The sequence below is a fragment of the Felis catus genome, chromosome B1, assembly GCF_018350175.1.
Source record: "Felis catus isolate Fca126 chromosome B1, F.catus_Fca126_mat1.0, whole genome shotgun sequence".
Lineage (NCBI taxonomy): Eukaryota > Metazoa > Chordata > Mammalia > Carnivora > Felidae > Felis > Felis catus.
This window is the reverse complement of record NC_058371.1, coordinates 47,919,480-47,925,479: the sequence shown is the minus strand read 5'-3', so window position 1 is coordinate 47,925,479 and position 6,000 is coordinate 47,919,480. Positions and strand designations below refer to the sequence as shown.

The 6,000-nt window shown below is 36.9% G+C and overlaps 1 long non-coding RNA gene across 1 annotated transcript in view; it reads left to right on the top strand.

Annotated features, from left to right (window-relative positions):
* The first annotated feature begins 2,390 nt into the window (after positions 1-2,390).
* The window catches only part of LOC123384856, a 126,357-nt gene continuing 122,747 nt past the window's right edge, over positions 2,391-6,000 (top strand). Inside the window, exons 1-2 of the long non-coding RNA XR_006596540.1 lie at positions 2,391-2,722; positions 4,212-4,245. This is a non-coding gene — a long non-coding RNA (uncharacterized LOC123384856). The remainder of the gene's footprint in view (positions 2,723-4,211; positions 4,246-6,000) is intronic.

Genomic DNA, 6,000 nt, shown 5'->3' with positions numbered 1-6,000 from the left:
TTTGGCTCTTCCAAACTTCTAAGTCCTGAAATTCCTAACCTCTGAGTCAATTTATATCGCAGATTATAAGAAAAGAGTTTCTTTTAGGCGGTTATATTTCTTCCATTACTGCTTATACAGTTACACTTCCCTGACATTACCTTTCTCTCATGTTTTTTTTTTTAATTTTTTTTTTAACGTCTATTTATTTTTTGAGACAGAGAGAGACAGAGCATGAACGGGGGAGGGTCAGAGAGAGAGAGACACAGAATCCGAAACAGGCTCCAGGCTCTGAGCTGTCAGTACAGAGCCCGACGCGGGGCTCGAACTCACGGACCGCGAGATCGTGACCTGAGCCGAAGTCGGCAGCTTAATCGACTGAGCCACCCAGGCGCCCCTCGTATGTTTTGTTAAAAGCAGCAGAGAAGCTAATACACACCAATGTTCTAATCAGTTATTAAGCCAGTGCCACCTATTCATGCTTTATCTCCATCCAGGGCTACTCCCCTACCATGTCTAATACCGAATACTCTAGATGTTAATGTTCAGTGATGGAAAGAAATCTCCTTCTAGGTACTTTTTAAAAAAAATTCTTAAGTTTATTTATTTTCGAAACAGTACAAGTGGGAGAGGAGCAGAGGGAGAGCGAGAGTGAGAGCGAGAGAGAGAGAATCCCAAGGAGGCTCCACATGGTCAGTGCCGAGCCTGACATGGGGCTTGAACTCAAGAACTGAGACTATGACCTGAGCCGAAGTCTGTTGCTTAAGGGACTGAGCCACCCAGGTGCCCCTAGGTACTTTAAAAAAAAAAAAAATGTGTTTATTTATTTATTTTTGAGACAGAGAGGGAGTGGGAGAGAGCGCGCGCACAAGCAGGGGAGGGGCAGAGAGAAAGGGAGACAGAGAATCCCAAGCGGGCTGTCAGCACAGAGCCCAACTCAGGACTCGAAACTCACAAACTGTGAGATCATGACCTGAGCAGAAATCAAGAGTCAGACCCGTAACCAACTGGGCCATCCAGGCACCCCTCCTTCAAGGTGTCTTTAAGAAAAGGAATTTCCTTTACTACAGGAAATTTGATGCTTACAAAAAACATAGAAGAATGGAGTCAGGGGTTGCCACAGCATTAAAGAATCCAAGGACAATGGTCACAGCTGCAATCCAGACGCCAAGAAGCTGCAGCTGCTGCTACTTCGGCTGCGCATGTAACTGCCTCTCAATAGTTTGGGCAGAACTGGTGACGAGACAAAAACGGGAAGTATGCTACAAGTAAGCACACACATCATCTTTATCTTGCTTGCTCACAGGGAAAAAAACAAAACAAGACAAAACAAAACAAAAAACAAAAAAGCAGGAAACTGCCCTTGCCTTTATGACCCTACATGGTATCCATACTAGCATGTTAGCTAAAACCCAGCCACCTCCCAATCCCAGCTGTGGGTGAGTCTTCCAAATGTACTTTTCTCTATAGTCCAGAAGAAGCAGGGATATGAGGGTGGGAATGGTGGTCAGAATGCCAATTGGCAATGTCTGGCACACAGGCCAAAGGAGCAACCTTATCCCTCAAATCTCAAAAATGTCTGCTCTTGAGAAAAATAAATTTGAAAAACAAATGACAATAGTTAATTGTATGCACAAAGAATGAGAAAATAAAGAAAATATCAGTGAAATCTTACCAAATGGCTTTGTATTATACCAGAAGTTAAGAATACAATTTTCAGGAATTAAATAAATAAACTATGAAAAATGCTTAGGAAGATAGTTCTGAGACTGTTCTCATGTGTACATCACAGAAGAGAATACTAAAATCTGTAAATGTAATGGGAATTCTAATGTCATCAAACCTATAAATAATGAAAATGATGTAAATTCAGAGTTAAGTTTTTTGAAATTTATTTTCTTTAAACAATTTTATCTAAAATGTTGATGTGCTATCATAATGAATATATTAAGAAGGAATATTGTTCATCTTTAAAAGATGGACGGTAAGCATGGCATTACAGGAGTTGGCACTGATTTGAATTATGATTTGACATGTTAACTCTAATTTTTTTCAGTATAAAAATGCAAAAACCTATAAAGAGCTCATCACTACCACCATTTCAGAGAACATTGCTGTTACTATTGACAGTTTATCCTTCCATTTATTTTTCTACACGTTTGACAGATATATTATACATAGCCTGCTTTTTTTTCATTTCAGTTCACCATTTATGTCTTGATTAATACTTAATGACCTTTTTATCCTTTTCTAAGCAATATTGTACTTAATACACACATATGCCTCCTTAAACTGCATAACTACACCAGAAATACTGGAAAAAATGGTGCGCACGACTTAAATTTTCGTCATTCCACCAAATAGCTGTTAAGAAAATTAACAATGTATATTTGAAAGAAAGAGAAAAATGCTTTCTTTTCCATGTAGTGGTAATACTGAATTACCGAACTTCCCAAACTGTTGGAGAAGGTCATAGAAAGGATATGACCTCTGGTGGACCTGCCAGCTGGACCCCGGCAATCAGAGGCTTCTCCCCCTTCCACTGCCCTTGGAGTGTATGTTCTCTCCACCCTCCCCACTGCCAAAGACATGATCAAGGACAGCCTTGAGAGAGTAATGTGTTATTGAAATCATCTGGGCAGTATTCCGTGCCTGACCCTTGTTAAGGCCTCTATATAAACTCTTAAGATTCACCATCAGGTGTTGAGATTTGTCTTGCGGAAGCCCAGGACCAGCTTAGTAGGTAAGTTCTCTCACTTATACCCACCATCTACTTATCTGGAATGCTCTGCCATTTTCTTCGTTGTCTCCCTTCCCTCTCTGTCCCGGGGACTAGTTTCAGGTTTCACCCACTCCTGAAGCTCCCAAGGTTGTGAACCAACACCAGCTTTGCCAATCTCATAATATATAAAGTTACCATTAAGATTTAAATGTGAATTACCTCTATTATCAGTGAGTTTGAGTATCTTTTCATATTTCATCACTTTTTGTTCATTTCTTTTTCTGAAAACTGCCTGTGTATTACAATTTACCATTGGATGTGGTAAGTTTAATTTTTTTAGTTTCCTAGAACTAGAATATATGTGTTTGTATATGTATAATATATATTCTATATATAAAAAGTTTCTTGTCACATTTTCCTTTTTCACTTTATTTGCTGCTCAGAGATGTAAAATATTTCCATACTCTATTCTTTGCAATATATTAATCTTTTTATTTATGATTGTTATGCTTTAAGACACTATCTGCACCACAATTATCAATAACTCTTCTTTAAGTGAGAGAGATGTATTTTTTATTTTTAAATTTTAAGAATTTTATTAAGTTTTAAAGTTTAATTCCAATCTAGTTAACATACAGGTTTATGTTAGTTTCAGGTGTCAATGTAGTGATTTAACAATTTTGTACATTGCTCAGTGCTCATTATAAGTGTATTTTTTAATCCCCATTACCTATTGAGCAGTATGTATTTTTTTAATTGACTCTCTTTAGATATAATTTGCATACAATAAAAGGCTCATTTTGTTTTTATTTTGAGAGAGAGTGCGCCTGCGCACACACAAGCAAGCGCATGCCCTCAAGCGGGGGAGGGGGAGAGAGAGAGAGAGAGAGAGAGAGAGAGAGAGAGAGAGAGAATCCCAAACAGGTGCTGTGCTGTCAGCACAGAGCCAGACATGGGGTTCGAACTCATCAACTGCGAGATCATGACCTATGCTGAAATCATGAGTTGTATGCTTAACTGACTGAGCCTCCCAGACCCTCTCACAAGGCACATTTTAAATGTATAGTTCAATGAGTTTTGACATACATATGCTTATTTAATGAACTTCCTAATCAAGATAGAGATTATTTCCATCCTCACAGGTGCCTGCTGGCCATCTTCCCCACCCTCTGCCCCAGGCAACCACTGAACAGATTCCTACTAGGAGAGATTAGTTGTACCTACTCTGGATTTTTACATAAATAAAATCATGTAGTGTGTACTATTTTATGTCTAACTTCTTTCCCTGAGGATACGACTTTTAAAATTTATCCATCCATGTTACTATATGTATCAGTAGTTAACTTCTTTTTATTTCTGATACCATTCTATTGCATGAATGCAGCAATTTATGTTTTCACCTGTTCATGGACGTTTGCGTTGTTGCGAGTTTTTTGACTATTCTGAGTAAAGCTGCTATGAACACTTATGCACAAGTCTTTCTCTGAACTTATGTTTTCGTTTCCTTTAGGTACATACCTAGGAGTGGGGTTCCCAAGTTTTTGGTAAGGATATTTCAATTTTATATGAAATTGACAAATTTTTCTAAAGTGGGTGTCCTATTTAACACTTCCATCGCCAGTAAGTGGGTACTAGTTGCTTCATATCCTTGTCAGAAACTTGGTAGGTTGTGTTTTGTTTTCTGTCATTCTCATAGTTGTGAAATTATTTTAATTTGCACTTCCTTGGTGACTAGTACAACTAAACACATTTTCCTGAGCTAACTGACAATTCATAGATCTACACTTGTGAAGTATCTGTTGAATTCTTTGACTATTTCTTTTTTGAAATTTTGTCTTCTTAGTATTGAGTTGTAAGGGTTTATCATATATTCTGCATATATGTCCTTTGTTGGATGTCACAAATATTTTTGGCACCCATCATATTCACAATGTAGTGCAACTGTCACCGCATCTATTTCCAAAACTTCTCATTACACCAATCAGATACTCTATAACTATTAAATAATAAATCCTGATTCTTCTCTTCTTCCAGCCCCTGGTAGCCTCTAATCTACTTTCTGACTCTGTAGATTTGTCTATACTGGATATTTCAGAGAAGTGGAATCATATAATATTTGTCCTTTTGTGTCTGGCTTCTTTCACTTAGTACGTTTTCAAGGTCCATCCGTGTTGTAGCATGTATTGGAACTTTGTTCCTTTTTATTGATGAGTAATGCCCTGCTGTATATATACCACTCTTTTTAATCCATTCACCTACTGGTAGACATTGGAGTTACTTCTACCTTTTGGCTATTGGGATTAATGCTGCAATGAACATGGGTATAGACGTATCTTTTTGAGTCCCTGTTTCCATTCCTTTCAAGTGTGTACATAGAAGTGAAGTTGCTGCATTATGTGATAATCCTAGGTTTAGTTTCAGAAGATCCATTATACTGTTTTCCATAGCAGCTGCATCATTTTTATATCCCCATCCACAATGCACGAGGGTTCTTATTTCTCCACATCCTTACCAACACTTGTTGTTGTTTTTTTTAAAATAATAATTCTAGTGGGTGTGGAGTGGTATCTCATTGTAATTTTGATTTGCATTTTCCCTAATGACGAGGGTTTTGTCAGGTGCTTATTGGCCATTAGTATAGCTTCAATGTAGCAATTTCTATTTAAGTCCTTTGCCCATTTTTTAGGTAATTTTTGTTGTATTTAGGAATTCCATGTATATTCTGGATATTAAACCCTTACTAGAAAGGATTTGCAAATATTTTCTCTCATGCTTCAGGTTGTCTTTTCACTTTCTTGATAACGTATTTTTATGACTGAAAGTTTTAATTTTAACGAAGTCTAGGTTATCTATTTTTTCTTTGTTGCTTGTGCCTTTTCTATTCTAAGAGTCTATTGCCAAATCTAATATTAGAGCTTTGCCTCTGTGTTCTCTTTAATGAGTTTTATGATTTTAGCTCTTATATTTAGGTCATTGATTCATTTTGAGTTAATTTATGTAGATGATGTGAGATAGAAGTTTTCTCTCTCTCTCTTTTTTTCTTTTTGCATGTGGAAATCCAGTTGTTCCAGCACTTTCTATTGAAAACACTATTCTTTCTCCATTGAATGAAATTGGCACCCTTGTCACAAATCAAGTAAACATAAATGTATGGGTTTAACTGTGTAGAAGAGAATATTTTAATATTGTGAATTCCAATATATTAATATTAATTTTTCAAAGCCAGTTTAAAAAATCTTTCCCTACACAGAGATTACAAAGGTCTTTTTCTTTTTTTTATTGGTAATTAATGTTTATGT